This window comes from Leptonychotes weddellii, chromosome 7, assembly GCF_054177405.1.
Source record: "Leptonychotes weddellii isolate Sample4059 chromosome 7, ASM5417740v2, whole genome shotgun sequence".
In the NCBI taxonomy this organism is placed as follows: domain Eukaryota; kingdom Metazoa; phylum Chordata; class Mammalia; order Carnivora; family Phocidae; genus Leptonychotes; species Leptonychotes weddellii.
In genome coordinates this window covers 71912273-71921487 of record NC_138375.1, presented here as the reverse complement: position 1 = coordinate 71921487, position 9215 = coordinate 71912273, and positions in this window count along the sequence as shown.

The window sequence follows — 9215 nt, the reverse complement described above, 5'->3', positions numbered from 1 at the left end:
GTCTTTCATCTAGAGTTCCACTTGCTCATGGAGAGATGAATGGTGGATAGATACCTTTCTTGCAAAAAAAAAAAAAAAAGAGAGAGAGAGAAAGAGGTCTCCAAGGGCACCTCATAAAATCCTTAGAATAAAAGTATGTGGCAGCCCTGGGGAGGGGGTCAGTGAAGCTATTAGGGAATGAGGTTAGCAGGCAGAGGGCATTTTCAGTTCATAACTGGGTTTTTTGTTTGTTTTTATTATTATGTTCAGTTAGCCACCATATAGTATATCATTAATTTTTGATGTAGTGTTCAACAATTCATTAGCTGCGTATAACACCCAGTGCTCATCACAACACATGCCCTCCTTAGTACCCATCACCTGGCTACCCAACCCCTCCAACCCCCTCCCATCTGAAACCCTCAGTTTGGTTCCCAGAGTCCAGAGTCTCTCATGGTTTGTCTCCCTCTCTGATTTCTTCCCCTTCAGTTTTCCCTCCCTTCCCCTGTGGTCCTCCACTCTATTCCCTATGTTCCACATATGACTGAAATCATATGATAATTGACTTTCTCTGCTTAACTTATTTCACTTAGCATAATCCCCTCCAGTTCCATCCATGTCGATGTGAATGGTGGGTATTCATCCTTTCTGATGGCTGAGTAATATTCCATTGTATATATGAACCAGATCTTCTTTATCCATTCATCTGTTGAAGGACATCTCAGCTCCTTCCACAGTTTGGCTATTGTGGACATTGCTGCTATGAATATTGGGGTGCAGGTGCCCCTTATTTTCACTACATCTGTATCTTTGGGGTAAATACCTAGTAGTGCAGTTGCTGGGTCGTAGGGCAGTTCTATTTTTAACTTTTTGAGGAACATCCCTACTGTTTACCAGAGTGGCTGTACCAGCTTGCAGTGGCTTGGTTATGGTAGTCCTAACTTAGGAAAAGACTGAGCGCCCATTGCATGAAAGAGTCTAGAAGCCCAACATGGAGATTCGTGCACTATCTCCTTTGTCACTCAGATTCTTTAAAAAGGAAAGAGATTTATTAGATATTTACCCCCAAACAAAACATTCTAGCATTTGGCATCCCTGTCTACTTCATCTTATTTGTAGTCTACTCTAATCCAACCCAGGACATCAACAATAAAACTAATTGCCCCAACATCAGAGTGGAAGCCATCCTACCTTCACTCTGGTAGAAGTACACCCTGGGCCTGCATCTTCAGTATCTTGGTCCAAGTCATGGACATCTGCCTCATGAGGAAGTAGGAGTTTCTGGTCATTAGAGACATGACCAGAAGGTCAGGTGATATTATATGAAACACAATCTTATCACTGCTGCCTTTACTGTTGAGGCAAAGGCAGACATGCTGAGTCTTTGCTGGGTAAGATGGGAATATTTTTTAAATGCTTCAGCTCCTAAATAATTTATGGGTCAGGCTGCATAACCACCTACCAAAGGATTAGTTTTGCAAGAGGCAGAACAAATAGTCATAGAGATTGCCCTACATTCCCCATCTTCTCAATATAATATTCACTAAATACTGTGGCTGCCTGCCAACCTGGTCAAGGACTGATGTGAAGGCAAAAGGGCCAATAAAACTTCTTGTTGTTACCACTTGTTCCAGGACATTACCATAACCAACTTTGGCAGGGATTTCCCCCTCCTCCATGACTTGCTGTCATCTGGGTGGTGGTGGACCACTTACCAACATGCTGCCTTCATCCTGCACCTTATATTCTGTTCTAGTCACCACTACACTGCTTCCCAAGGAAATTTCCTTCTTCCATGTGCCATACAGACTCCTGAGCTATCACTATGGCTTAGTTTAAGACTTATTCTGAAAAACATTGTTCAGATTCTTTGGCTTTTATAGTCTCCTGTCTGCCAACCTTTAGATACAAACCTATAGACAGATGGTGTATATTAACCCAACCATGTGATAGAAAGAGCACCCATTCAAACTGACCCCACAGTCAGGGAAAAAAAATGTGAAATATGTGACCAGAAAAGCAATTGTGAGCAGGACTAGCTATATTACTTGCAAGGTCCAATGCAAATTAAAAATGTGGGGCCACTTGTGAATAAAATATTAGGAATTTCAGGACAGGGACAGCACAACAAAATATGGGACCCTTCTAAGCATGGGATCCTGTGCATCTGTGTAGGTTGCACACACATGAAGCCAGCTCTGACTATCATTTTCCACTTCCCAAATTACCACTTTTCACTAAGGATTCACCAGAATATGCAGGGCTTTCTACTGAGCAATCTGTGAGAAGCCTTTGCTTAACTCAACTGGGAAAGAGAGCCTAGAGATTATGGGACGGGAATCTGAGCCTGACCCAGCAGTGCTACACCTGGGCTGTTAGATATATATATCTATATAAAAGATCCTGATCTGCAAGGAAGTTCCAGACACCTCCCATCTATTCTCAACTTGCTTATGCTTGTTCTAGTCTTTGTAGTTTCTGCCTTTCTGGCTCCATGACCCAGCTTTGATATCTGATTCTGGCATCCTCTCTTTGGTGACCATCCAGATGCACCCTTCCGACTTCTTAGACTCTAGTTTCTGGCACTGGATTCAGCTCTGCTGGCTCCTCAGGTTTTAATATCCCACATTTCACATGAGAAATTGTCTGTTCCCTCCCCTAGTTCTATGTAATCTCACTGGCCAGACCAGCCCTTTTTCCTCTACTAGCTAGGAGGAAAAAAAACATAAGCAGAAGGTGTCATATGTAGCCTTGACCTCGTAGTTAATTTCATTCAAGAGTTGATAAGAAACCATTAACATATTCTTTCTTTACTTGTCTGTTTTCCTCCTTGAAAATTTTTTTTTACCTTCTCTGACATTATGCTCTCCTTGTCTTCCTCCTATCTCTCTGAAATGTCTTCTCCTTTTCTTTTCAGTTAGTCCTTTTCCTACTACTCTGCCTCTGCCATCTCTAGCAGCACAACTACCATCTTCTTACCTTACTTTGCCATAAATGTTAGGATGGTCCAGCATTCACCCCTGAGCTCTTTTCTATGACCTTTCATCACATACCTTTATCAGTTAATGACCTCCAAATATTTATCTCCATCTCTGACTTCATCCCAAATTCCAGATTTGTATATTTCACTGCCTTTTTCATGTATCCATATGTTTTACCTATCACTAGGCACATACGGGTGTATTCCCTGACTCTAAAAAAGACTGTTCGGGGTACCTGGGGTGACCATTTGGTTGAACATCCCACTCTTGGTTTCGACTTAGGTCATGATCTCACGGATCTTGGGCTGGAGCCCCAAGTCGGGTTCCACGCTCAGCAAGGGGTCTGCTTGAAGTTTCTCTCCCTCAGCCCCTCCCCTCTCTCAAATAAATAAATAAATCTTAAGAAAAGAGAAAAAAACTTATTCCTTCAGTCTCCCTAGTCTCAATAAAGGGCACCTTCAAATTTCTCAAACCAGAAATTTGTTGTCCTTTATTCTTCTCTCCTTTATCCAGTCTATCTGCAAGGCCTACTGGCTGCACTTCCCCATATATCTTTTATCAATGCACTTTTTTGCCAAAACCTCTGCCATTATCTGCCTTACCTGGACCCCATTAATTCTTTCCTGAATTATAGCAAAAGCCTTCTAAATACTACCGTCCAATACTTTTTCCCACTAAAATCTTCTCTCCAAATAGGACCAAGGTAATCTTTTTAAAAATAAATTAGACAATGTAATTGTTCCACTTAGAACTCTCTAGTGTCCTCTGACTGCATTTAGAATGAAATCCAAATGCTTTACAATTCTTATACTTTCCTCTCCTACCTCAAGTCTTAACACTCTCCCCTTTAATCAATTTGTTCAATAATACTACATTGCTCTCTTTTCTCAGCCACACCACAGGGACTTTGAACTTGCTTTGCCTCATTACTGAAGTATTTTCCCTTGATCTTCACATAGTTGAAACCTCATTATTACCTCTGCAAAGTATTTTCTGGCAACCCTAGCCAATGTTGCCTGTCCTACCATCTGATTTCTCTTTATCATTTCCCCCACCTCTTATTTTCTTTTTTTCTTCCTTCCTTATTCTTTCCTTCCTTCTCTTCTTCTTTCTTTTTTTCTTTGTTTCTTTGTGTGTGTGTGTATGTCTATGTTTTGTTTATTTGTTTATTAAGGCAGAGGTCTTTATTTGCTTTGTCCAGCAATGTGAGCATTTAGAAGAGTTAGTGTGTAATATGTAGTCAATAAATGTTTTCTGAACAAACAAGTCTACAAAGTTATGAGGATGATCCAATAATATGTGGGTCAGTTTACACAAACTCATAGGCCAAATCTGGCCACTGCCTATTTTGATAGGTAAAATGTTATTGAAACAACCATATTCACTTGTTTACAAATTGTCTATGGTGACTTTTGAACTACAACTGCAGAGCTGAGCACACGCAATGAAGACCAAAAGAGCTTGCAAAGCTGAAAATATTTACAATCTGGCTCTTTAATGAAAATTTGCTGACCCCTGCAATAATATATGCCAGGCCAAGTTGCCATTCAAATTCAATGAAACAGACATGGTCTAACCTAAATGTGCCAAGGAAACTAAAGCCATGTGCCCTTTCTGGAGGTAGAGAGGAGAGTACTTGAGAAAAAAATTCAGCTAAGCAAAGTATGATGTGAAATAGAGGATTCTAGAATTGAAGAAGTTAGGGCAAGAAGTTTTTGTGGGAAGTTTAAATCTACTTAAATATTGAGCTAATACTAAAAACCATAACAATTTTTTATTAACAGAATACAAAATTTGGTAAGCTCAACAAACCTTAATAACATGACCAACAATAACCAAGGAGGGAAACATACTATTCTCCTTAGTAATAATCACAGCCAGCTGACAAGGGTTCCATTTCTCAGTGGAAAAAAAAAAAATACTCTTTTTCAACAAATGGTGCTGGGCAACTGAATATCCACATGCAAAAGAATAAAGTTAGAGCACTACCTCACAACATATATAAAAAATAATTCAGTGTGGATCAAAGACCTATTGTAATATAAAAGCTTAAACTATAGAACTACTAGAAGAAAATATAGATAATATAAATTTTTGTGACCTTGAATTAGGCAATGATTTCTTAGATAAAACACCAAAAGCACAAGCAACCCAAGAAAAAATAGACAAATTAGTCTTCATCAAAATTTAAAAAAAAATCTTTTTTTTCAAGGATGTTATCAAGAAAAGGAAAAGACAACCCAAAAAATGGGAGAAAATATTTGCAAATCACATATCTGATAAAGTCCAGGATACAGAATATATAAAGAACTCTTACAACTTAACAATAAAAAACCAAATAATCCAATTTTTAAATGAGCAAAGAATTCAAATAGACCTTTTTTTTGGAAGATATACAAATGGCCAGCAAAAACATGAAAAGATGCTCAACATCATTAGTTATTAAATAATTAATTAAAATTATTAAAAAACCATAATGGCATATCACTTCACACATATGAGGATGGCTATAATAAAGTAGATAGATAATAGAAGGGTTGACAAGAGTATGAAGAAATTAGAGCCCTTATATATTGTTAGTGGGAATGTAAAATAGTTCAGCTGCTTTGGAAAACAATTTGACATTCCTCTAAAGGTTGAACATATAGTTATCATGTGACCCAGCAATTCTAGTAAGTGGAAACAACCCAAATGTCCATCATCTGATGAATGGATAAAGAAAAACAATGGATAAAAATGTGGTATATCCATAGAATGGAATATTATGTGGCAACGAAAAGAAATGAAGTTCTTACATTATACAACATGGATGAACCTTGAAAACATTGTTTTAAGTCAAAGAAGCCAGACACAAAATCCATATACTACATGATTTCACTTTTATGAAAAATACTTGATTGAACTTGTGATAGTCTACAAAATTGAGCTAGTAATACCATTTAATTTGACTGTCAGAAAATGGATGAGTCCTGAAAAATTAAATGGTGATATAATAGAGATCACCATCCCTACAGTCTTTAGATATGTAATTGAAGCACTAATCTCTACCTTTGCCCCCAGGATGTGGTAATTTTTTTTTTTAATTTAATATCTTACTCAGGGAGTAGGACAGAAAATTTCAGAGATTTCCACTTAATGTTGGCCTTCTTCACTATGATGACTCTCATTCCACAAGTCAAGAATTCAGTGTAGGTGTTATCCAACTGTGAAGAATATCAATTCTTATTATACACTCAGAGACTGGGGAAACAATAACCAGGTGGTTCCACCCATAGATTTAACAGCCACTGTAAGCTTGACTTTAGTCAGGACTCCATTTACTGCTTGGATTCCTGTTACTCCCTTCTTTCACAAGGGAACCATAAAAAGCCTTGAGTCTCCTAGTGTAGATATTAATTCAAATACTGTGTACAAGAGTTCTCATAATGTCTGGGTATTCCTCTTTGCCCAGTGAAGTAAGTGACTATGAGCCCTTTTGGGGATGAACCAGGGGAATCATTACAGTATATACTTGCTGTGGTATAGCAGGTCTCTCCTCTTCTCTTAATAGACTCTGCATTTGGAAAATCAGCTGAGGTCCAGAAACTGAACAAACTTTTGAAGTGTTTTTCCATTCTTACCATCTTCTGGTTGTAGATATTAAGCAGTGCTCTTGCTAGCCACCCATCTATTTTGCTCATATAGGTACTATCCTATATCAACCATCTCTACAAATCTTCTTGCCTGCCCTGCTGATCCTTTGGTTGTTACAGTAATTGTGACCTCCTGGTTTCTGGCTGTAAGCAGTGCCCCCTGGTGTCTTTTACTTTGGTGCCTCATAATTCACCTGGATGTTAAAATGCCCAGGTCTGTGAGTCCCTCTCCTACTATCAGTTCTGGCCTAAAGAAAAGATCCAACCCTGCATTTCTCAGTGATGCTGGTACCCCTCTCACTAGCACATTCCTCATGGCCTTAGTGATTGGACTTAATCATCAGGAGGATATTCTGGCTTTACACAATACATCCATTCCAAGATATCCACCTGCCTGAGATCTTACTCCTTTCTCTACTATATACCAGAGAAATTCAGGAATTTCCTCTTCACTCAGCATAGACCTTTGTTTTTTCCTCACATCTAACAGCTTCCTCAGCAGTGAGTTTGCTCCATTCCCTATGGTCTTTGCAGGGTATTAAATCACACATCCTGAGAAAGTACCACCAAGCAAATGAATTTTTCTTGCTCTATCTTGTATTCTGGCCCCCTTAATCGAACAACCATAAAGCCTAATCCCAGGGATTCTTTGCATGTCCTGTAGAGCTCCGTGACTCTGTCAAATATACAAGTTAATTCTTGTCTCCTTCTTGGTATACACTCTCTATCCTCCCTCATGAAGCCCTGCATTCCCTAGCTAGGAGAGGAGATGGGATAGCTCTTGATGGGTAAGTATTACATTGCTGGGGAGGCCTTTGCTGTGTCTTTCTGCAGAATTCTTCAGGGAGAGCTAAGCCACCTCTGAGAATTCTAGGAATTTAGAAAGGTCTGCACAACCCATCCAGTTATCTACAACATATGTTTCATGTTCCCACATGTGATACTGTGATTTATACTAAGAAATAAATATTTGGTCTTCATCTTGTTTCTGCACAGAGCTCCTAAAAACCAAAAGGTGTCTTTTGTTATGTTGATGGGATGACTTTCGGAAAGCACCTAAGTTTAGGAGCTGGTTGCTAGGAGAACCAACCATGTAATTAGATGGTTGAAACTTTCAGTCCAACCCCACACACACAGACATGTACTCTCCTGTGAGGGGAGAGGGGCTGGAGGTTGAGTTCAATCACCAATGGTCCATGAGTTAATCAATCAGTCCTATGTAATGAAGCCTCTATGAAAACCCAAAAGGATGTGGTTCAGAGACACTCTGGGTTGGTGAACATGTGGAGATTTGAGGAGGGTGGCATGCCTGGAGAGGGCATAGAAACTCCATGACTTTTCTCTTTGTATTTCTTCCATCTGGCTATTCCTGAGTTATATCCTTTTATAATTAACCGGTAAGCTAGTAAGAAAAATGTTTCTGTAAGTTCTTTGAGGCACTGTACCAAATTAATTGAACCCAAGGAACGGGGTGGGTGGTCATTGAGACATCCAATCTGTAGCTGATTGATTGGAAGCACAGGTGACAGCCTAGGCTTCTGAGGGGTGAATAAGGGAGGCAGTCTTGGGGAATTGAGCCCTTAACCTATGAATCTAATGCTATCTTTGGGTACAGAGTGTCAGAATTGAAGTGAATTATATAACACCCAGCTGGTATTAGACAATTGCTTAGATGTGTGGGGCAAACCCTCTGTGTACTGAAATTGGTGACCAGAGTCCTTACCAAATTTTTCTAAACAAGGTCTTGACCTTGTCATAACAGACCTGCTTTGACTAAGCATTTAGCATCTCTGGAGTTTTCTGACTCTATCAAATCTCATGTCAGCTTTTCACCAATTATGGACTGAATTGTGTCCTCCCAAAATTCACATGAAGTCCTGTTTCTCAGTGTGACAGTATTTGGCAATAAGGCCTTGAAGGAGGTAATTAAGGTTAAATGAGGTCATAGGGGTGGGGTCCAAATCAGAAAAGACTGGTCCTTAAAAGTCATTATAGGAAGAAGAAGAGATACCAAAGATCTCTCTCACGCTGTGCACTCAGCACAAGCACTGAGGAGAGGACGCGTAAGGATGCGGTAAGAAGGGGGCTGTCTGCAAGCCAGCAAAAATGTTCTTATCGACACCAACCCTGCTGATATTTTGATTTTGGACTTCTAATCTTCAGAACTATGAGAAAACAAATTTTTATTGTTTAAGCCACTCAGTCTTTCGAATCCTGTGATTGTAGCCTGAATACATCACCCCTGTCTGCTCTTCCTCTGAAGGAGAAAAGGGGCTTTTTGTAAGATTCCAAAGTATTTAACCATCTGTTAACCACCCTCAGTTTCCTGTTTTCTCTTTGTAAGGTGTCAATACAACCTAGTAGTAACCAGACAACTCCACTGTCCTTGAAGGAGTTGCTTTCCACGTATCCGTCAAATGCCAGAATCATTGCACCAGCAGGGTGTTTTTCTATACCAGGACATTTTTTCAGAGCACCGCTGCTAAAATCTTTAGCATTTAGGCTGCCGTCTTGTGCCAAGGAGGATCTATGCTCTACATTCCACTTAGGACAAAGTCCTCTTTGTCAGCCAGTTAAGGAATAAGCCATTCTCAAAACTCGTCTTGCAACTAAATTCTTGGAA